The sequence below is a fragment of the Zophobas morio genome, unplaced genomic scaffold (genome assembly GCF_036711695.1).
Source record: "Zophobas morio isolate AGI-343-1 ecotype UQ-CSIRO unplaced genomic scaffold, CSIRO_AGI_Zmor_V1 ptg000014l, whole genome shotgun sequence".
Taxonomy (NCBI): Eukaryota; Metazoa; Arthropoda; class Insecta; order Coleoptera; family Tenebrionidae; genus Zophobas; species Zophobas morio.
This window is the reverse complement of record NW_026972119.1, coordinates 9,637,294-9,662,849: the sequence shown is the minus strand read 5'-3', so window position 1 is coordinate 9,662,849 and position 25,556 is coordinate 9,637,294.

Here is a 25,556-nt window from a genome sequence, read left to right as displayed (position 1 = left end):
AAGAAAATCATATAGAATAAGATGGTATAGTCACATAAAAAGAAGAGAAAAGTAAAACTCTTTCAAACTAATAGCAGGTGGATACCACCGGGAAAAAACCAAAAGGAAGACCAAAATTAAGACAGAACGAACAGGAGGAAAAGGATTAACAATAACTCAATTCAAATTCAAAAAAAGATAAAAGACAGGAAAGAGTGGAAAAAAGTAGCAGATAGTGCGAAAACTTACCAGGAGTTTTAAAGAAGAGAAACAAAAGAGGAAATGAACTGAACAGACCTAAATAGTTCATTATGTCTGGAATCCTTGTGGTACTTTTTTGCTTAGAAAAAAGTCTAATGCGTTTTAGGTTCTCTGAGAAGAGACTGTCCAATATTTTTTATGCAATACTTGGATGAGAATGCGATAATCGAAAGTTTGCACTTTTGCTCATTTTTGAATGCAGATTTTTTATCCTTAAACGAAAGAGCATAATAAAGGTGTCGTTTCAAAGTTTTATAAACCGAAATGGAGTCGTTCCCGGAATTTTCATTATTTTTAAATATCGATGTTTAGTGACCCGAAATAATCGTTAAAATATAGCAAATCCATTGTTAAGCTACAAAATCAAATGTACAACTCGTCATTTTTAAACGACAGATTAAAACTAAATTTTTCAGCTTTTATATCATTTCATTGTTAATTGAGGCGACTTCGTGATACAGTGTGACGCTTCAGCGAGGTCTAATTTGAGGCCACGTGAAACATGTCGGGCAGCCTGAAAAACTAATTAAAAATTTACCAAATAATACTAATAATGATAATGTCTTTATTTCAACAGGTCACACCCAATTACTGAAAATAAAAGCTGTACTTACACAGCTGTACACAGGTCCAATATAATAAAACTTAAATACTAAAAATACTAAAAATAAAATATACAAACATGACTGTACATTTTTTATTGAGAACCAAGCTGCCATGGCAAAATGATGGACACAGCAAGGCGAAATTTTATTAAAGTTATCGCACGTAACCACTAGTGGCAACTTTCGTAATGCATTTGTTCTAAATGTGTCACAATAACAGTGATATATGGCGTGCATTTAGTCCAGGAATAACAATTGATTTTGTTTACAGGCCAGATACAATCTGTTTTATTATTTAGTAATTTCTACAACAATGTTACTCTCGAAATAAATCGTCCTGTCCACATTAAATCTTTTACGCAATAAAAATTGCTCTGTAAAAACAAAAACTTGATTGATATCTTTTTCGATGGAGATCCAGTTATTGCAAAATAATTTCGGTAGACGAAGCTGTAAATAGAAAATGCTTTATTGACACTATCAGCGGTAGGTATCATTAACAAAGGTAAATTTATTTGTACTACATAGAAAACCCGATGACGCATTGGTATGTGAAATCTTTAATGCTTATCTCTTTAAAGACATTGTGATCAGTGTTAATAATGCAGCAGGAAATGACTACACACCTTATATCATTTATAGACAATAAAATGAGTAATAGGCCTAGATTTGAGCCTTGAGGAATATCACTTAATATTATACAAAATACTACATCTGTAAGTTTATTTTGTTAAACAACTTACAACGTTAAGCAGGCCTAATTATGTTTTTCTTACTCAACCTTTTCTCACATTCATTTTTTCCATCCAGCGGAAACTCTTAACAGATCTCCCAAAACGTCGTCCGACTTAAAGATATTTTGTCCTTAAAAGACAATTCACTCGGTTGTTGGCATTTTTATGAAACGACAATAAATTTTATCTTAACGATAATAATGCATCCCACACGGCTACCTAAGCAATTATCAACGAAGGATCGCGCAACGGTAAGGCCGAAAAATTCACCGGTTCCGGCCATTTACACAACAAAACTGTACATTGTCGTTTCGGAATTTTAGACACACATATATTTTTTTCGCTATAAAATTAACAATGTAGAGACCATATGTCGACGTATTTTGTACAGTAAATCCACAAAATTGCTTTTTGATATCGAATAATAAATGGGATATTGTTCATTTTCTGTTTTGTTCGGTAATTAATTTCGTAATCAAGTTTCGGCCTCTAGGGTATTATCAAACGTTTCTAAATACATTAAATTAACATAAATAAACATAACCTATTAAATTAGGGTATAATGAAATGCCTTGTTATTTTAACAAAACCAGACAGGAGAAAACGTAGTGTACATTTGGAGAATTTAAAAAAGATCCAATTAGGGAAACATTTAATCCGTTCATGCTTTTCGTTACAATTTTGCTCTACACTTAAAAGCAGAGAATAAAGAATAATAATAACTGCAATATCTATAAGCGAATTAAATTATTAAATTTCCTTTATGCTTTTGAAAAGAAAAACGTAAAACTAATTTGTACTTACACCAGAGTTCTGTACAGATAATCGATAACAATTTTATATTTCACAGTTCCTTGCCGTATATGGCAGCGAACAATATAATTACTCTGTGATTTATTTGTGTTGTATCAACTCCAAAGATAATAAAATATCCGTTCCTCGGGGGACATTTTGGCGTTTTTTAATTAATTACGTGTACTTAATATACTTTGTTAGGTAGATATAATAAATTTGGGATTCTGTAAACAAGGCTGATTAAAAATTCCAGTGTTTATTCTAGTGTTCATCACTTATCGTGATTAATAATCTCAATAATTTAAACATTTAACTGAATAACTTTTTTTTTAATTTTGAAAGCAAATACAACGACTTTTTGCGTCTGTATTTTATTACTGTACTCGTTAATTGTTGTATATCTCATATTGGTACACCTTCCCCTACACATTCTAATAAAATTTGATCGGCGTTAAAGAGAAGATACTTGTGCCGCCAACTATAAACTGTTCAAACAAGGGATCCGCGATAATTACATTCAAACAATTCAAACTCGATTATACGAAATATCGAATAAAATAATTCGTGCTCGAAATAATCAGATCTAATTTGTTTTGCAGCATATGCAAAACGCAGCGAAACATTAAATGTTTCGAGCCACTGTCGAAATTAAACTCTGAAAACCTGCAATCACATTCGGAAAACAAATATTACAGCGATTGGAAAATGTAATCACTGCAACTACGTATCTTGTTCATTTATTTTATTAATGACATCGTATGGAAATTGATGGCTCGATTTTTGTAATGAGCGCAGTCAAGATTCAGAAAAAAAACGATATTTTTCGTTGTTTCACTGTAAGGTTAGTTTAGTATTTATTTTGGCTTCATCTCTTGACGTGATATTTGTATTTTAATTTGGTGCTGAGTTTATGTAATGGGTTTTATCCAACTACTATGTCAAAATTATTGAAATTTGCTACTTGGTTAGGAAATAAATTTGACAACTGAAAATATACAAAACTAAATCCATTTAGAAAGATAAAATAGATAGCGAGAGCAACATTCATTGTGAAATGAAACCTTCCCTTGTTGTTTGTAAGAAATGGTTTCCGCTGTGCACTGATAAGTAATTTAAACATTGTATGACTGATGTGTAATAAAAATGTTTAAATAAATTCGAGTTTTTCATATAGTCGAAATATACTCGAAGACTTAAAAAAAACAAAAACAATATAAAAAGTGGATTTTTTTCAAAGAACCAAATATGTCTTTACTTCCCGTGAAATGGCAGTAGAATTACAATTGAGTTCAGGATATTTCAAAGTAGATTTTATTTTTGGATTCTTCTTGCAAATGTATTTTGTTGATCGTTACTCTGAAGGAATTTTAGCAGATTAGTGGAGATTAGAGTGATCATTCAGAAGATGTTAGCACATAAATATTTGGACCATTTCTACATTCCCTTCTTTTAGTTTACCATTACCAAAGTTACCACACTCCTGTGTTACCTCAGAGTTGTAAGCTAGGTAAACATACTTTTTTACGTTCATCTATCACCTCTAAGACAGTTTATAGAGCACTTATAGAGTCAGCTTTATTTCATAAGCTACTTTGTTGCGAAATTGATGTATGTTTCTTAACACATAGTCCTTAATAAAAATATTTTATCTCCCCTTTCTTTCCGTAATTTCTGTTCTGTTCTCCAAGTTTGCTTTTCTGTTTCAATTTTTCCGTTCTGTTCTTTCCGTTCTATTTTTAGATGTATACTTGTTTCATTTAGTAGAAGATTTTATGATATTTTTGAGCTTCTGACGATGGGATGGAGATGCACCTGGTTGCTAACCCAGAATCAACCTCTTATAACATGGGGTTTATCTAATCTTATGAGGTATCTCTTAAACGAACCTCTTCTATGATTTTAGTTCTCTGTATTTACGTATTTATTTATTTAATCATATCTGTCGTGTGTATGTGGTGCGTCTGTCATCTGTCAAAGATTTGATGACGTCATCTCAAAATTTTGCTAAGTAAATCGTATTTAAAATGTGCAAAATAATATGTTTTTATACCTGTGATTTATTAATTCACTCAGATTTTTATTCTTGAGCTCATAGATTTTTGGAAAAAAATCAAAATTGGTTTTTAAACACTGAAATTGAATTAAATTTGTTCTTCGGGGTGTCGGACAGATTTATTTTGCAATTACACCCCTAAGAAGATATTTAAACATAACCATAGTGGATGAAAAGAAACCAGATAACAAGTAACAATTGAAATTTAATTTCGAAATTATTAAATCGAATGCCCTGAAATTTTGCATACACTTTTAAATTATAATGGACATTATATCAAAATTCCTATTTTAATTTCTTCTACACAATGGTATAATTAACTAATTAATCGATTAATTACTTGTAGTACCAAATTTTACAGTTTGTCTTCTAAAATCCAAAACTTTTTTTTTTAATTTGGGCAAGATAACATTAATTTAATCGCAAATTTTGTTCAATAAACAAGGTATGTTTCGAAATGCCACGTTTTTGCGCTTTAAAAAATATTTCGGTTTTTTTTCTATACAAATTTCATTCGAGATACACCCACATAAAACTTTATGACAGATAATTAGTGAAAACCCTGCACAATCGCAACAGTAATTTATTGCTTTAACACCCTATGCGACCAGATATCGGCACGTTTCGGCAGAATTTTTCAGGGCCGTACTCTGTTAAAAAAATAAGGTGAAATAATAGACAAATTGTATTAGTTAAATAACATTTATAAGATTATAACTACTATAACGACCGACAAGTAAGACGTGAAATCAGTTATTGAAATGAAGACCAATTCAAATCTACCCAAAGTACCTTTTGGGAATTTGAATAAACAATTTCATTACCGAAAGCAGGTAAAACTTTCAACTCAACCCGAATACGGCTCTGTATAAAATGACCTGTCAAGCCCTTTTCATAATTTATGGTTGCGGTTTCAGGAACACCGCTTTTTGAGTGATTGGTGCCATAACAATTTATGTGGGTGTATCTCGAATACGGTTACTATACATGATGTTTAAAAAACTAAAAATTTTTTGTAGTTTAAATCAAGAAGGTTTTATGTAATTTTGACAAAAACTGTAGGAATAGATTACTTTTTTTAAATACATATGCGTTGAGCGTTTTCACAAACAAAACTTCTTTCATGGTACTTCAGGGGCGTGGAAAGTTCTGTCACAACACCTTTTACTTTCTACAAGTACCTACTGCAAATGGCTATTTCCATGTTTTCTCGAGGTTTCATGACCTTAGATTATGAAAAAATAGGCCTCTCATTTGCGTCTGTCTTCTGTGTCGATATTTATTAGACAGGCAATCTCCGAAACTACCGGACCTATTGTTGTCAATTTTTATATACCGGGTGTCCTAGCGTACTTATTCCACTCAAATATCTCAATTATTTTAAAACATAAAAATTGAAGTTTGCCACGTTCAATGTAGTCTATTAAACAGATAAGTTACTGGCGTCGTCTTAGTTTTAGTTTCGCCGGAAATGACATTAACTTTATTATTATTTTTTTTTAATAAAGAGTATAATCTTTCAATACACTAAATAGTGCCCTTTTTGGTCTTTTCAACGATGTATCACATGATACGATATTTGCGTGAATATTTTAAAAAGTATTTAAAAAAAAATCAAAGTTCAAAGTAAAATTAAACGACGCAAAGAAATAACTTTAAATTAAATGTTCAAAATGACGACGTTCTGCCTCTAAACAACATTCGGCTCGATGAAGTAAACCGCTACTTCTTACTACTTCTAACATTTCTTAATCCTATCACATTCTATCTCAGTTCTTTGCTTAAGGTCTTCAAAATCTGTTAGAGGTTGCTGATACACCCTATCTTTTAAATAGCCCCACAAAAAAAATCGAGAGGTGTTAGATCTGGAGATCTGGCATGCTACCGAACTGCTCCATTTTTGCCAATCCATCTATGAGGAAACGTATCATTCAAATGTTATTATTCGCGCGTTATGTGACGGTGAACCATCTTGCTGGAAATACAACGAGTGGAACATCTTCTAATAACACAGGAAATTCGTTTACAAGAAATTCATTTGACTATTGATTATTTCACACCAAACGTTGATACCCCCATGGGTTGAACATTAGTGTCTCTTGGTCAATGAGGATTTTCTGAAGCTCATACCGAGTCATATATCATACTCTCTTTTATAGCACTACAAATTGTACTCTTTTCGATTTAAAAAAAAATAGTTGATGTAGTTTCTGGTGAAACTGAAGCTAATACGATGCGAATAGTCTACTCATTTAATGGATTGTATTACATATATTGAACATGCCTAAGTTCAAGTTTTTATGTTTTAAAATAATTAAGATTTTTGAGTCAACAGGTACCCTGGGACACCCGGTATATATTAGCAATATCGTGTAGATGGTAATCAAAATTTACCTGATTATTCCTTACAACAATTTGATCACGATACCTCAAAACTGGCATGGTAAATAATATTTAAATTTTATAAAATAGTGCACTACTGCACTTGTAGTTTATGAATCCTCTTTGATTGTTCATCCTAGGCATCCAGATTTTCGTAAAAAAATCCAAATTTCTATAACAATATAAGAGGTAGAATTTTCTAAATAAATGTAGATGTTGCAATTAAACTCCGCCCCTCGTTTTGATTAGTGATTAGGAATGAAAAATTCATCACAATCGAGATAGGGGTGGGTGGGTGGGGTTTATTAATCTTTGTTTTTTTTCTTAATATAGGTATAGAGTTTTCTTTCAACAACAGGATAGTTAACTGTTTTCTGTTTCTCGTTGGGAAAAAAAAACTTCGTATATTAAGAAAAAAATGGACGAGATATAAGCCCCGCCCACCCACCCCTCCTCTATTGTGATGAATTTTTTATTCATTGTGAGCTGAAGGGTGGAGCCTAGTTGTAAAATCCTCATTTCTCTACAGAAAATTACCATCTGAAATATATTTTTAAGAAGTAGAATTTTCTAGAGAAATTTTGATGTTACAATTAAACTCCGCCCCTCGTTCTGATTAGTGATTAGGAATGAAAGATTCATCACAATCGAGATCGGGGTGGGTAAGTGGGGTTTATTAATCTTTGTTTTTTTTTTTTTAATATAGGTATAGTTTTTTTTCAACTACAGGATAGTTAACATGTTTTCAGTTTCTTGTTGGGAAAAAAAGACTTTTTATATTAAGATAAGACTGATTTTGGCAAATGACATACCCTCTAAAAAAATAAAGGGCGGGTGGGCGGGGTTAGTACCTGGTAAAATAAGAAGGATTTTGGCAAGGTACTGACCCCGCCCACCCACCCTCTCTTTTTTTAGAAGTTATGTCATCTGCAAAAATCGATATTATTTTAGGATTTACTAACCCCGCCCACCCACCTTCTCTTTTGTTACAAGGTTTGCCAAAATGAGTCTTATCGTAGCAGTTACTAACCCCGCCCACCCACCCTCTCTTTCCTTAGAGAGTATGCCATTTGCTAAAATCGGTCTTATTTTATCAAGTACTAGTCCCGCCCACTCGCCCTGTATTTTCTTAGAGGGTATGTCATTTTCCAAAGTTAGTCTTATCTTAGAAAACAGAGGAGGGTGGGTGGTTGGGGCTAGTACCTGGTAAAATAAGACTGATTTTGGCAAATGACACCCTCTAAGAAAAGAGAGGGTGGGTGGGTGTTGCTACTAAGTTCTTAAGTAAGACCGATTTGGGCAAATGATACAATTTCTAACAAAAGGGAGGGTGGGTGGTTGGGTCTAGTACCTGCTAAGATAAGACTGATTTTGGGAAATGACACGCGCTAGAAAAATATAGGGCGGGGGGCGGCATTAGTACCTGCTAAAATAAGACGAATTTTGGCAAGGTACTGACCCCGCCCACCCACCCTCTCTTTTCTTAGAAATTATGTCATCTGCAAAAATCGATATTATTTTTGGGCTTACTAACCCCGCCCACCCACTTTCTCTTTTGTTACAGGGTATCTCCTTTGGCAAAATCAATCTTATCGTAGCAGCTACTAACGCCGCCCACCCACCCTCTATTTTTTTAAAGAGTATGTCATTGCCACAATCAGTTTTATCTTAACAAGTACTGATGACTCAGTTTTACAAAAAATGATCAAAATTTGGAGATATTATTACGAGCTTACTTACAGAGTGTTATTGAAAGGTACGTACAACAAATTTGACAGTCTTAAAGAAGCCTGAAAGACTTTATTTGTGTTATCAAAATTATAAGGAGAGAATTAACCCCTATCCAACCTTTTTAGACGCTACTGAAGAATAAATAGGTAAAATTAATTTATTTTAGTAAATCCTAGCAACTGTAACAATAGTAAAAAAATAAGAGACCCTTTTTTTGCTATAGAAACGAAAGATGACCTTTTTATCAGAGGCGTACGACGAATTTGGACATAAATTTTAATAATTTTTATCCCTAAAAGGAGAACACTTTTACCTGAACTTTTTTTTTAATTTTAGCACCCATACTTCGAGACCAATTGCCGGTTTTATTTTGTACGTACGTACCTTTCAATAACACGCTGTATGTACACAAGACAAGAATTTTGAAAATTTTCTCTGGTGTTTAGTCTGTTAAGCACTAATGGATTTGTCTTTTGTTGGTTTTGTTTTTGTTTATAATTTATAAATGTCTTAGCAATGGGCGATCAGTTGGTAAGGCGTCATGATAATAACACAGAAGTTCCTTAGATCATATAATAAATAGATACCACCATGCCGTGTTCTTTCCCTAGGACAGCCTGTGACGACATCCTCCTGTCACACATCTCTCTCGTGCATGGAGGGATTACAATGAAGCTATCCTTGCCTGATCAGTATTTGAATTTTGCGCGCCTAAATTTTAGGAAGTATGTCTGAACTAACTTCGGAAGAAAGATGTTGACAGCTTGATTTTATAAATAATTCACAGTAGATAACGAAAGGAATAGTAAATTATTGGGCAGCAATTGTGATCCTTTATGACTACATCACTTAAATTAGGATCTTTGTTCTAAATTCTAAAATTGTTTTTTGTACAACAACTCGAAAGAGAGGTTAGAAGAAACATCTGTCAAAAGCGATTTGTTGCGCTGGTGCGGTACAAGGATGGAAGTGAAATAGATATATACAGATGAAATGCATATAACAAAGATGAAGATGTGGTGATCACACAAGGATAGCATTATACCACTCCCCTTGACGTAGAAAACGACAACATACACCTTCATGTCTAGTCACAGCTTTCAGTTTGAGTATTGGTATCTATTTATTATATGATCTAAGAGAAGTTCAGTTCCTTGATGAGCCACTTTTTTTTTTCTTATACTGTGTCTGTCATTTTCTATATTTTTGCTGGATTAACAATAAAATAAATAAAATTACCCGGAATCAAATTTTATAATTTTTCGAAGAATTTCGATTTGCTACAGATTGTCCTTTAGGGGCGACGAAAGTTCGGTCTAAATCACCTTAGACTAATTTTTGATATTATGTTATCCCGCTTGTTTTGAATGCATTTTAGAACTTAATTTCTTTTGGTTTTTTTTATCCTTTTACGGGATTCTTTGGTCTACTAAGTACGAGCATGACTGTAAATTTCACAGCAAAGAATTGTACTTCAGAAATAAGTAACCTATGAACACATATTTTTGTTACCTTACGCAAACAAACTTTAATTTTTTAACACATTAGTAACTACAAATGCATTAACTTTTATATGCATGTAAGTACATGTACATACTTAAATTTTGTCACATTTTTAACGTATCTACTAAGTATTTGATGTAACGTTTAAACTTAAACCCAAATACGCTGTAGTAAGGGATTGTTTAATCATCAAGGGTTTCAACAGTGAGAAGTTGAAATTCGATTAAGTTTCGGTGAACCCTATTCTAAATATCGGACTGCACATACCGCACTTTAACATGAGCTGCAGCAGTTGCAGAAGTCAAACTTAGACAGACAACCCCCTCATCTTAAATGCAATTCCCGCAAGTTTCAACTCCATCTCCTCGTTTTACTTGCCAAAGTCTCAGGTCTATGTTCCGCAAAAAAATATTTTCAAAACAACTCCTTAGTGATGGCTTGGAAAACGCCTCGAGTAAAATACGAATTGAATCTTTCAATTCAAGACAAACGACATATGACAACAAGAAATGTAATACGTACCGAAATTTTAATATCGTTTGTAGATATTTATTCTGCGCCTGGAAATGAAAGGAATTTTTCGCAAAGGTAAGTTGTTTTGCTGCGTCGTACTAGAAATATTTGATTCATTTTTTATTTCATTCAGATTCGATGGACTTTTCACAGCTGGAAGAGATGTCTAAGTTTTTGTGAGATAAATCATATTTAAATGAGTTTAAAAATAATCCATCAGGCTCTCAATTTTGTGAGATATTTAAGAAATGTAACGCTCTGGGTTCTAAGGACGATTTTCACTGGTGATAAGCATAGCGAAAGAACACGTGTTACGGAGGCAATAAATCATATGATATTTATAGAAGGAAAACAAATTATTAAAAATGAAATTAACTGGAATTTATTATATGATGACAACGTCTGCCTCGTTTTATCTCGTTAATTACTTTTCTCGAAAAATACTTTTATGCCTCCACAGAATTGGCACATAAAATCGCATGTTTGGTTGCCTATAGTTTTAAAGAGTGTCTTCTGCTGGTGGTCTCGTGGAAATGTTAATTAAGACATTCTTTCGGTTGCTGTCTCAGTGTCTTCACATAATATTTAATTACGACTGTGAAGCTACAACAGCAGAATAATTTAGATAATTGGTAGGCATGTCGATATCGAAGACCCTCCAACTATGTGTATGATTGTTACAGGACGTCGCTCTCCGGACCCTATTAAATGTAATCAACGTCTAATAATTCCCATTATACTCTATGCATAACTCTGTTACGTTTACTGATTAATACATCACATAATGCATGTCCCATAACGGCCCTAATTGTAATTAATTGGCCATGACGAAAACCAGCGCAGACGATGATCGCCTAACGATTTGTAATTTCATCACCTTTAGAACCGATATCCAACTATTCAAACAAAAAATAATATTAATTAAACATTTCAGTCATCCACGACAAAAAAGTTTAGAAATTAATTACCGGAAACTACCATAATAATTATGGGAATCATAATCCCATAGTTTTTAAGTGTGCCCTCAAGCTGCTATTAAATGACACAACTCTTTCTTAATCCAGTTTTTTCGACTTTACGCGACTCGTCAAACTGATGACAAAAATTCAGTCGCTTTCTTATGATCCGCATTTTCAATGCTATCCTGTTTCCGCATTAAAGCTGTTGTTTTAGGGTAACGACAACCATTTGTCACCGGAACGTCTCCAAGACGCAGGAATATTTTTACAACAGTTATTTGTAGATCACGTTTGATTGTTATGGCATGTTTTATAGACCTCGAGTTTCAAAAGAAACAACCAATTTCGGACGAAATGTCACCCTCTCACGCGGCTGTAAAATCAAAACGCATCATTAATTAAGCCGAAGCGGCCACAAAAGTTATGCTTTCTTAACAAGCAAATTAGTTTTTTTCGTTGTCTCGACGGTAATTACTGTATCGGCAAATGTAATTATGTTGTAAACGCAGGAGCACGAACTAATTGTAGTTGTTGGAAAGCAATAAAAAATTTAATTTCGGTTTTAAAAATCTATTAGCAACTTCTGCTTGGTTGGCTGGAAATTTCAGTTCGAGTTTCAGGGAAGGTCTAACAACGAAATATTCGTCCGGTGTTTTAATGTTTGCAATAGTTCTTGGCCAATTTTTGTTTCTTTTAGTTTGATAACTGCAAAGTCACCAGGAAAACTCTGACAAAATAATAATTATTAATCAATCAACACTGGGCAAATAGAGAAGCTAGTTTCAATTTACTAGTACTAACTTACACATACATGACCTATGAGGGGTTGGACGGCACCATAGCAGATGATTTTTTCAGTGGCACTCTAAAAACGACAGTCTAGTGTATCGACTTTTGGGTAAAATAGCCCTTTCGTTCCAACTTTAAAGACTTTATTGTACACGAGGTAAAACAAAAACTGTAATTGTTTGTACGTTTCGAGAAATCAGATTAATTCAAATTCTTAATGAAAATTATTAGAGCACACTAAAGAAAACAGCACCTGTTACATTACTTATCCTACTTCCCAGAAACTAGCAACATGTAATGTTTACTGGAATACTAAACACATCGTGATATACATTTTAATTTTGGCCACAAGCATGTGACCCTTTATAGCGTAGGTCGTAGACAGTCATCAAAGAATATTTGTTTTACAATTTTATTACACTGCCTGTAAGAAAAAGACAACGTGTATATATATGCACAGAGAAAAGGTTGACGATAACATAAATTCGCTAAGTTTATATTTGGTGTGCCATATATTTTATGATGGCCTTCTTAAATTCGTAAGTTTCGACACCCCTCTAGAAGGCCTTTATTACACATATATTTTCTTGTTTTTCAGAAATATCGCACTGTAACCCACATCATCATGCGCTCATTTTGGATTATTGCTCTAATTGTAAACCTGCAACTATTGTGATTTCACTGATTTTTCGATTTAATAGCTGTTTTCTTATTGATTTGAAGTCAACATTATATACAAAAACTATTTAATTTTTATCGCTCACTGCCACCTATTTTCGCACGACTGCATTTTCAGCGTTTTAAACTAAGCATTAAATCACAGGTAAAATTAAACCTTAAAAATTAATAATTACAACGGCAACTTTTTCACAAAATGTAGGTGATCACGTTTCTTGTATACCTACTTTATAACTAAAAAAATAAATAAATAAAATATGAACGATCGCGTTTTTCCTTTTTGTTGCAGAAAACGTATAATTAATATTAATTAGTGTTTAATTGATGCACTTCATCTTCATCACTAACTTGATGATTTCATCGTGAACACTGTCATGTGTTTGTTAAGAGATTCAGCGTCATATGTTTGCGATTTTAATACATCAAAAATTAGATTTCTCACGTTGATTAACTTTAAGCTCACGTGTATGGTAACAGAAGGGTGGAAGAGAATAGAAGTTGGGATTAGTTGAAATTTTCACCCCCAACTTTTGAATGCGCGTTATCCTATAACGCAGCTGATGCAGGAATTTTACTTTCGTGTAAATTATTTTGTTTTTATTCGCGACTTGATCTTGTTTATAAGATTCCCTCTGAGTTTCTACTTCGTTCTTTCGATAATTTAAAAATTGTTGCGACGCTTTTCACTACCCGAGGCCTACTTTCATGTTTTTATATTTCCTAACCTGTCTCATCCATCGTCTGTCTCTCGTCTGTGTTGATTTTTATTAGATAAAAGTTTATATGCGTTCTAGGAATATCGGGTAGATTAACTAACCAAAATTTGTGTAATTATCTCCACCAACAATGTGTTGGCGTTATTTCAGAATTTTGCATGATAAATGCTGTCTAAATTTTATAAAATTACGGAGTCCTGTACTTGTGGTTTAAGAATCTGTCTTGAATTTCTTACACTGTGACTGATTTTTTTTTTTTTTTCAAAAAAACTGGACTTGATTGTTTAAAAGGGGGGAGGGAAGTTTTGTCTAAAAATAAATTTCTGCTAACAATGCAATAACTCTACAAGCCTGGCAGACCCATGACTTGTTTTCTGTTATTAATTTCTATAGTGTGCTTATTGTTTCCATTCGGTTACTTCTATCCTCCTTAGGTCCTTAACTACTTCTTTCTTCCATCTCAGTTTCGTTCTTCCTTTTCTTCTTTTTCCTCCTACGGTTTTTAAGGGCTGCCCTATCCTGTTCTATCCCCATCGCCATGTGCTTTTTTACCTTTCCCATTGTCCACGTTTTACTCTCGTATATCACTATGGGCCTAATTACTGTTTTATACCTTACTGCTCTTGAGATGATTTTCGGTCTTAACATATTGCTCATCATAATCACACATTTATTTGCCGACACCAATCTTGTGTGTACTTCTTCCGTCACATTTAGCCTTTTTGTAAATATAATTCCCAAATATGTAAACCTATCCACCCTCTGAAATTTATATTCCTTGCCTTCTGCTGTTCTAATCTTAAAATATTTATTTTCTTTAAACTTGTCTCTGGACATATCATATATTCTGTCTTATTTTCATTTATTCTTAACCTCATTTTTCTGCTTTCTCTATCCTTTCTACCACCCTTTCAAGTTCACCTTTTTTTGTTGATATCAACATTACGTCGTCTGAATATGCTAAGCATTGATATCGTTTATAATACACTGCTCGACAAAAAAACCCGGACACTTGAATGTTTGTAAATTTACGCCAATGTTTAGTGTTATAACTTTTTTTACTTTTTTCTGCTTCCACATGTTGCAGAATAAAATAATGTTTTCTATTAATGAATAATAGATGACCCGGGAGGGTTAGTGTATGTCCTGTTCCCCTGTAACTGGGCCTCCAGGCTGTTGGGAAACATAATAGAATAAAAAAAATAAATAAATACATTAATGATTTGCTTTTTGGAATATTTTTACAAAAGTTCGACCACAACAGTAATCACAAAAAATTCAAGTGCTCGAGTTTTTTTGTCTAGCAGTGTATTTAGACTAAGTCTGTTCTATTTATTTGTGAGTCCCTTATTATTTTTGTAGCACCAAGTTGAACCTTTAGGTCCATCAATACTAGAAAAAAACATCTCAATTCCATTCAAAAGAAACACACACCAGACACAACATCAACTTTTGCAGATCATAACCTCATAAATTCCCCACACCTAGTCCTAAACGATATAAAATCCTTCCACAACCTCAAAATATACCCATACGTCACAACCTAAATAGAAAAATACCTACCAACAATTAAAAAGAACTTTCACGCTAAGATTCCAACCTCTTAAGTTGGCACCCGCAAAACCACGCACACAACACAACCTCAAAAACAACATCCACAACAAACATACGTACAAACATCTTGGTAAGCCCTAAATTATGTAAAACTATTTCCAAACCAACATACTCTTGTAAGTCTGATGATGGTATTGATAAGTATCGAAACATGTGTAGCCATATATACTTATATAGATTACTAAATAAGTTCAGAAGACTTGATCATATTTAGAAATTATAGTGAATTCTTTCAAAGTATAAACATAAACACTTGAAGTTAACCATGTCAGTACTAAGGGTACATTTTTCCCATTCGTTATCTGATTTTAATATATTTTCTGTCGTCCGCCGTACTTGTGCGGGCCACTTCCCCTTCCAATTTGCGCCCCCACGGCGCAGGTGCTGCGGGGAGTGTTATTTACGCCACTGGTTTTTACTTTATAGAAGTTATAACAAAACAAAGATTACAAAACCAATTTAACTTTGAAACTGCAAAACAGAATTCTTTGAAATCTTCGACACATTTTAAGGTTATCGTAGGCATAATAAATCGTTAATCAAATTTTTTTTTGTATCCTCCTCCAAAAAAATTTTATGCAGTTATATACTCCTCTGTGATTTATGAATCCATGTCGACGCTTTATCCTAGACATTTAGATTTTTTGGAAAAAAATCGAAATTGGATAACAACATTTAGAATAATTTAATCTTGAAATTGCAAAACCGCATGCTCTGAAAACTTGCAAATGTTTTAAGGCTACAGGAAACATGATAAATTGTGAATAAAAATGTATTCGTTTATAATACAATAAACGTTCTTTAAATTTTATAACATTTTGCCTTGGCATCCAGATTTTTGGGAAAAAAATCAAAATTATGTGGGTAACCAATAATTTTCAATAATCAAATTTCATTTTCTTTTAGCCGCTGCTGCTTGTAATCTGAACGTGTTAATAATAGAATTCTTTCAAAGTATATACAAGTATAAACAGTCAAAGTGTCAAAGTTAAGCAAGTATCGATAAATTGATAATGTGTAGGTACATTTTTTCCCGTTATCTGCTTTAAACATATTTCATATTGTTCACAACTGCGTGGACTGCGCCCCCTTGGAATTCTGGGCTAAGGAGGTGTTAATTGGACCACTGGTTCTTACTCTATAGAGGTTAGCACAAAACCTGTTTATACCAGGTGAATTAACTATTTAATTCGAATCTAAGTCTAATGCGCAATTAACGAACGAATCTGAGAAATTAGCTGATTAAACGTATTTGTAAACCTAAGCTTTTGTTTTATCCTGAAAAATATCAAACTTTTTTAATCAATTCAATAGTCATCATAAAACAGTACACCGGATTTATGGTAGGTGAATTAAATATTTCGTCCGATTTAAAATTTAATATGCGATTACTCAGTGAATTCGTCATTTGATTGGTTGAGTCTGATCACGTGATCGATTAACTGCGCGATTAAACTAATGAAGCGATTAATTGCTTCTATAAACCAAGTCTTTGTGTTTTAATTATTTTGATATGTTACATTATGTCGTATTGCTTTATTATTTTACGACACGCGAAGCTATTTATTCTGTAGAAATGAAAAAGCATATTTATCGTATATTTATGTTTCAGACAGGCCAATAAACATAGTTTCCGCCTTAAAAATTAAAGTCACAGTTCAGGTTTTGTTTCATTAATTTAATGATATTTTTGGATACAGTAAAATTTTCAACGTATCGAGATACGATTTACATAGTTTTTGTTTAAAATTTTAAAGTACCTGGTTCAGTATCTCCGCAAATTGAATGTAATAAAATTACCAACAAATGATAGGTCGACGAAAGAGTAAATCTGCATTTGCGTAATCTGCAAACTATGAAACATCGAGCAAACATACAATTATGGTCATCAAAATTATATTTGCGTGGAAAGAACATCAATAAATTTTAATATATAATATATAATTCTGAAATATGAAACTGAAACGTTTTGGACAATAAAATTTGCTTGTTGTATGTAGTTTATATCGTGGATATCAATGAAATACATTATATGTATAAGTTAAAATAAATTTCTTATAAGCTATTACACCCTTTTAATTTTTGGTACGTTGTACCAAATGTTAATGGAAGCTTCCAAACTTATCAATTTTTGATACATTTTGTAATTGAAATATATTCACGAAATCAACAAGTAAGTATGACACAGCGAAATATAGAGCGAAAAGCAAAGCTCGCTTACAGTGCAATTTATTATTGCCTAGTGAGTGAGTTGATTATTATTATTCTTAATATAAAAAACAAAAACAATCAAATAGGTAGCGCTAAGAGATCCCGTCCAGCATCTTCTTAATACACAATGTCGATAAAAATAATTCGATTATTTGTACATCTACTTCTTTATTTATTAAATTGTCATTTTAATGTTATGTGTAGTCACGATGGACATAAAATCCAGCGGAAAGTTTTAATGGCAGTTCAATGTTATCCGATTGGGAGGCTAAGAACAGCTTTTTCGACTATCGGGTATCAAAGATTAAAGGAGACAGATGGAGAGTGGCAGCGGTTAACAGGGTTGGATGACGAACGCGCCACGTGTTTGGGATGTCGAAGGCCCACACGCCGTCAAGCTTTCCACTTCGGATCACCGCGAACACGGGTCCGAAAACTTTCTAACTACCCAGAACCAATATCTTCACTTCCCTATTTTTTATCACTAATTACCTTAATTATCTAACTTATTCTGTTTCATCAGAAGAGAGAAGTTTGACAGAGATAAACTGAAAGCAAAAGAGGACTTGTTCTTAATAATAGCAATAATGACATTAATATTTCGAAAAAATTACACCCAAGAAAAAAGACTTGATCTTGACAACACAGTTATTTTCACTTATTTTATTCCGTTATGATAATATGAGTCCTCTTGAATATGCAAATATAGATCACCATTTTGACAATACCATCTCACAATGTATGATGTCGTACGATTTTTGTCAGTTGATGTCAAAACCAACACTAATAAATTGTAACACTCAATTAATTACGTAATTTTTAGTTTTTTTCTGACTTATACACCTTGTAGTTTTGTCTCGTGCTTTTTGTTTTTATTTTATTGTCCTTTCTTTTCGTGCCGCCGGAGGTAAATAGCATAATAATACGTGCATAAAACTGTACATATGTAGAAAAAATTGTGCATATATATGCGCATATTTTGACAAATATTTGTGCATATAAATCCGCTCTTTAGTTATGAATATGTGGAAGTATATTTCTTCAAACATTTACTACGCATGTGTAACATGCGCTACTATTAGTAAAACATTTTGATGTGGAAATTAAAGCCAATTACCCAAAAACTGTCGCTTAACAATTTTAGTAACGACGTCCCATCAGCACTTCCGTAATTCCCGCACGATCCGCCGAAAAACGTTACACCATTCGAAAATAGCGACAGCTCCTATTTTTAATCCCCTTTGTTCCACTTCTCCGTCAGGTTAATTTACTCGTCATTACATTAAACTTTGATTTATTTACTTAAAACGCGTGAACGTTCCAGCTTCACACACAAGTTATTTTGCATAATTAAAAAAACCACGTTAATGGACTTTAAATGAACCGAATAAGTTGGCAACATGTCGAAGTAATTTTTTCTCAAATTCCACGAAAGTACTTTGTGGAACGAGCTTCAGCTGTTTGAACAAGATGAGTTGGATGGGAATGCGACGTACTTCAGGTTCTTCAATTTCAAGTACTTTTCTTAAATAAGTAAAGTGGCTGTCGCCGTTCAAAAACCTCATGCATAAAACACGATTACACATAGAGTGTAACTGAGGAGGGCACCTACGTGTAAGTTATTTATTGTAAGCTGGCTACCTACGATTTTTGCTTGGAGCTCTTGTAGGTATATTGTACGATTCACAGTGGGACGTCATATGGTACAAATGATATACGGTAGCGTCCACTTCGATGCCAATGGTTCGAGACGAACCCCCACACCATGAAGAAGGTGATAAAAAATAGTGACAAATTACGGATTGGTTTTTCCGATTTCAGATATTAGTATTATTAATTTTTTTTCTTAATTTTCAGTCTGAAAGTGGGCAGACACTTAAAAGTTTTTTGGCTAGCAAAAGCAAGTGCTCCTCTAAATTTTGTAATTTCGTTATTGAATAAAATTATGTATTATGTAAGATATCCTTATAATAAACAATAATTATTAAAAATCCGGTATCCTAAAATATTCACTCAAAAACAATGACAATATATATAATATTCTGCTACCGTTACAGAGCCAGATCCTGTTCCTGTTAATGTATTTCTTTTAAGGCTTTTAAGGCAGCGATACGTGTTCAATAAAAGTGTTTTGCCTGTATTGTCCAAAATTTACTTCTGGATACTCATAACGAAACTAGTCCTTTTTAACTAAACATCATAATGTAGTAACACATTGTTTAAATATTTTAGTGCAAAAATACACGTCTTTACGTTGTAGTAACTAGATAAATATTTGGTACAAAAAATTTGTAGAAATTACACTAATTAAGATGTCAGAGTAAGTCAATAAACACGCGTCCCTCAGTATCTCATTAATTATTACAGGAAGACAAAAGTCAATGACCAGAGATATTGCTTTTTGCGTTAAAATTATTTCCAACTGTACAAAGCCTTTTGCTTTTGAGGCGCATTGCTATACTATCATACATATTAAAAGATATAATTTCTATCTGAAAAAACTAAAATATCGATATTTGAAAATTATAATACATAATGAAAACATTTTTTACAAACACTCCGCATAAGAAAACGTATTCTCATTTTCACTATTTTATCTTATCAATTACTAGCCCCGCCCACCCACCCTCTATTTTCTTGTAGGAAAGTTATGTGCCAAAATCTGTCTTATCTTTGCAAATATTAGCCCCGTCTACACACCCCCTCTTCTCAGTCTAACGACTAATTTTATTTCTGTTCAGTATAAGATCATTCCATCCATTAAGAGCGGATAAAAACTAATAGAATCTAGGAAGTGAAAAAAGTAAAAAAAGCGCTAATTGTAACTTATTTTTGGTCGAATATGTCAAAATCAGTCTTATCTTATCAAATAGTAGTCCCGCCCACCCACTCTCTATTTTCTTGTAGGATATGGCATTTGCCAAAATCTGTTTTATCTTGCAAATATTTCCTCTTTACAAAATGTTCTACTTAATACAGATTTTAAAAATAACCCTACTGTGGTTTTTTTTTGTGGACCCTTCCATTGCCAAAAAATTTCAGGAAAATTGAAATAACGTGGCAACGTCGCAACGATCTTTCAAAAGTAAACTGTGGTTGTAAATGTTAAGAAAAGGTCAATCAAAATATGTAAATATACATAGGATGTTTATTAAACAAAAAACAAGTTATGTGTTACGCCTTTAAACTAGAACATTCAGCATATTTAATAGTATATTGTTTTGTTAGGAGCAAAAATGAGACAATTAGGTACAGTTGAGCCACGAAAAGTCCTTTTTCTTCGAATAAAACATGTTATTTTTTCTTGTGAACGTGAAGCTGGATCCAATTTATTGGATATAAAAATGTTGCACTATAAAAAAATGTGAGAAAAATCAATCAAAGGTGATTCTTAAAGCCCTAATATGATGACTAACGTGTTCTAAGGTCTAAAAAATTCAAAGACACTTTTGATCATGATCACAAACTAAAGAGGTAGGTAGCCAAACCTTATTTTTTCTGCCGCTGATGAGCGGAGTCACTGTTATATTCTATAACCTTGTGATTTTTTTTGTCTTTCAGTTTCCATACAATTTTTCATTTTGATGTGAAAATAGATCAGTGGCAAATTTATTCACCGAAAGGCCGTTTCTTCTTGTTTAATATTCCAATTCCAGCTACTTAAAACATCCCTTATCTTAAATGCCACCGTAAAAATTTGTAAAAGACAACTTCTAGCACAACTGATCAAAATACCTTTGATTCTATCACGTAAGTCCCACAAACGTGTACATTTCACTTTCATTTGGCTAATAAAGAAATATTTGTGTTAAATTCGTCTGATGTTTCTATTCTCTGGCGTTTATGTAGTTTAAAAATTGAGGTTTAGTCCAATTTTACAATGTTAACCTTACTTTTTTCAAATATTTTATAATTACAGATGGCATGATAAAAACAACCACTAAGAAGTTTATTATTATTAAATTTCGAGGTAATTAATAAAAGCATGTCAAACCTCTAAGGTGATATAAGTGACAATATAAAACCGACTGAGTTGTGAAAACTGGCATTTGACAATTGTCTGTGATTGACATTGGCGGCATAAAACATAGACAGTAAGAACATCAATATCAGTACATAAGTCGGCTAGGCTTAAATTTCATTGGTTGATTCAGCGGCAGCAAAAAAGTTTTGCAGCCTAGGCAGATTTTTTTTTCCGCCAAGGCAGTGAAGTGGGACTTTGTGTCAGTATTTCTGACGTTTTAAGAAAAAAATAATTTTAGAGTATAGTGCTTAAAGAACAGTACAACTTACAACTAACAGTTAATGAGATATCAAGAACACCGCACTTGGTGACTCACCCTATGTATTCAGTAATTTCAGAAAATTTACACCACATTTCCATCGTATTAATAATGCCTTGCTGAAATATTTCACTTTGTTTACTTCGTTAATATTAGCAAAAAAACAAAGCTATTGGAAACTTGAATGAAGTACCTATACATCAGTTCCGCTCTCCAAACATATGTATTTAAAGTTTCTTGATATCATCAACAAATTTATTTAAAATTTCTATTAAAAGTAATTATTATGTGTTCTCCAGAATCGCGTATTAACAGTTTAGTTTCTAGTTTCCACAATCTCCAGTTTGAATTAGAGTTTCACAATGTTTTCACATTGTTTTCCTTTGTCTTCACCTGCGTGAACCATCCACTCTATGCGATAGTCATAATAATAACCTCAAACATTATATTATACATAATACCACTTCAAATAATAAACTTTAAACTTTACAATACACAATACCAAGTTCCAACTAAAGTATCTTATACTGATGAATCAATAAAAACACGATCATAAACAGCCATGGATTTTTGGAAGTTTGTTTTTAATCATTGTATCTACTTTAGACTATAACTTTCAAATTATCGGCAGTCTGACAAGACGAAAATTCTATCAAAGACAAAAGAAAGGTTAATATTTCTTCAAATGTTTTTCACACAAATCTAACATTCATTTTCCAGTAAATACGTCAAACGATATTATGATCTCACTCTGATCACAAATTATTGACTACAATTTCTACAAACCAAAAGCTATCAAATGCAACAAAAATTGATTTAAAGTTTAGTAATCCAACTTAAAAATGTTTTTTAATTTTTCGTTGCGGAAACTTCCAGAGGTTCCAAAATACTGTTACGAAAGAAACCCATACGCCGTTCTGGTGCGACGCCTATGGGTTCTAGTATGTACGGCGCTGATGGGTGACTCATCGTTGGTGACGGTGCTCGGGCGGCGTTCGCTAAAGAAAAGCCTGGAAGCGGAAGTCGCGATGGGTATTCCAGAAGGACCTCGACTGCGGAACTTCTAGAAGCCACCTTCGGGAACGAGATTATTCGGTCAACGAATCGAGTCCAGCGAGTGTTGAGAAAATCCAGACAAGTTGCGCCGGAATCATTTTGTACATAATTGTTGTGTAATTTGTCGTGTAAATTTAAGTTACTAAGAAATAAAATATTCGTGTTTAATCCACGCCGATTTTAAATACCCGTACAACGTAACAATACTATGACTAAGCCCTAAATCGATTATTAAAAAAAGTCTAAAGTTATTTAGACATAACTTCCCTCGCCCCTGAAGTACATTCGGACAAATACAGCGTCTTCAAATAATAAAAAAAAAAATTCTGTAACAGCCCCTAGAAATTAAAAAAAGTTATGTGTAGATTGTTAAAGTATATAAATCCCAGTAGCACAAGCACTACAGAAGGTACCAACACCGTCAATAGCAAATATAGGTATTAATGTAAAGCAGATAACCAAGGAGAAAAATATATTATCAATACATGTTTAACTTTGATTGTTTATGCTGATACATCGAAAGAATGCGGCGATTAAGCCCCTAGCAATCTGCCTCGTCAAAGCAGAGAAGGCGACTAAAATTATTAATTAAATTACAATCGTGCAAAACAGTCTAACATTCTAAATATTATTTTGGGTAAGTACAGAGAAGCTCCACCCTTAAAGAATTCAAGACCCAACCAGAAAAGAGGGTCAATTCTGTAAAAATTTGTCAAATTTAAAGGGTGTTTAATTGCAAATTTCCATAGCAACGAGTTAAATTCGTAAATCTGATTGGCTGTTTACATTTTAATAACCTTTAACAGGTTTGATTCAGAATTGCCCATATGGAGTTTCAGAACCATCGTTGGTATTTCATACCATTTTTTTTATGTTAAACATAGTTATCGGTTTTGACAAATTGAAATGAATGACGTTTATTTCGTTTAACGCTTAACATAAATAAAATTAACTTAAAAAACTTAAAGCATATATCAAACACTGCTGTGAAATTTTATTGTTGGTTGCGTTTTGAATTTTTCAGGCGTGGAGCTTCCCATAAATAACCCTGGGTATTCTCAAATTACTGAAAAAAAAAAATTGTGACCTATACTATGATTACTGAACCAGAGACTTGCGCATTAGCAAACTCCCCATACGTCAGTCCTCTTGTCTTGTACTAGAATAAAATGTAATGAAATAATTTCGATTTTTTTATGAAAATCTAGACGCCTAGTGTAAAAAATCAAGACGGGTTCATCAACCACAAATATATGAGTAAATTATTCTATAAAATGCAGATAGCGTTTACTAAAAAAAATATGAGGAGGTGCCGCCATCAAATTTTTGGTGGAGGTGATAAGACAAATTTAAGTTAACGTTTTACCATCTCCACGTTGTTCCTAAAACACAGATAAAATTTAACAGCAATCGGCCTGGTAATTTCGTAAATCTGTCTAATTAAAAATTGACACAAACGGAAACCGAAAACCTATTTTTTCGTACTCTAGGGGTCATGAAACATCAAAAAACATGGATGGACACTATTACAACACTTCCTTAGCTCACGTTTGGGAAGCAATAATAATTCTTGCCCCACAGCCATACAAATATTAGTAATATGCTAATCTGACCAAAACTCTTCAATATTTAAGTCTCTTTGTTGACTTTCAGATTTTTTTTATGATGAAAGAACCAAGCAAAATACAAAAAATATGTATGCTTGTAGCGATTCCTATTTGCTCATATATATTCAAATATTTCCACATTTACAAAATTGCTAATACATAAGTATCCCAGGTGTTTAAATTGGTCCAATTAACTCATAATATCACATTTAGAACTCGTTAATTTCCAGGAATAAAGGGAAAACAAATCGAGCTGAGGAAGATATTGTTGGTCTTAATTATCAAGTCTAACTAGGTTCTTAGGAAATTATACACATAATTTTAACTTTGCTAAAAGTTAAAAACTAAATCTTTAGTTTTCAGCCGGTTATCCATTAATAAAGGCGTTGACTGTAATAAATTTGTACAGAAAGATAGAATCGAGAGGAGTTAAACGGAATATAAATTTTTCAGTCCCAATAAAAGCAACAAAAGGTCTACAAATGAACCAAATCATTTGCATTCGTGATCAAGTCTTCTTACGACAAACGTAATATTTACTCTCTAAGACGTATCTACATATAAGTCCAAAAGTCACAATGGTAAACCGAAAATTGTATAACGCTGTAATCATTGCACTTTGTCTAAATAGTCTTTGTTCTGTAACTAGACTGTAAAAAAAAATCAATCTGCCCAAATAATATGGCAGTTTCTCAGTTACTTGAAAAATTTGTTGTCATTCGATTTGGGAGTACTTTATAATATTGATAGATCGATAATCGATTTTATTTTATTTTCACATTTCTATTACTGCTGACCAGTTCTAGAATATGTCTTAAAAGTTTGGAACATCTCTAAACTGTTAAAATATGTAGATTCTCTTACTTGGTTCATTGCAATAATGGTTTATACGCGGTTCCGAGGACATAATTTCATGTTAAAGAAAAAACGAATATATTGATCTGAATACCGACAAAAGTTCTTGATCGATAAGGCAGTGACGCGGTACTGAATATTAGATAATTAAATTTTTATAAAAGGTAGTCGATGATAATCTGTTTAACATAACGGAAAAACTTAGCATCTCTAACCATAAGTAATTTCCTGT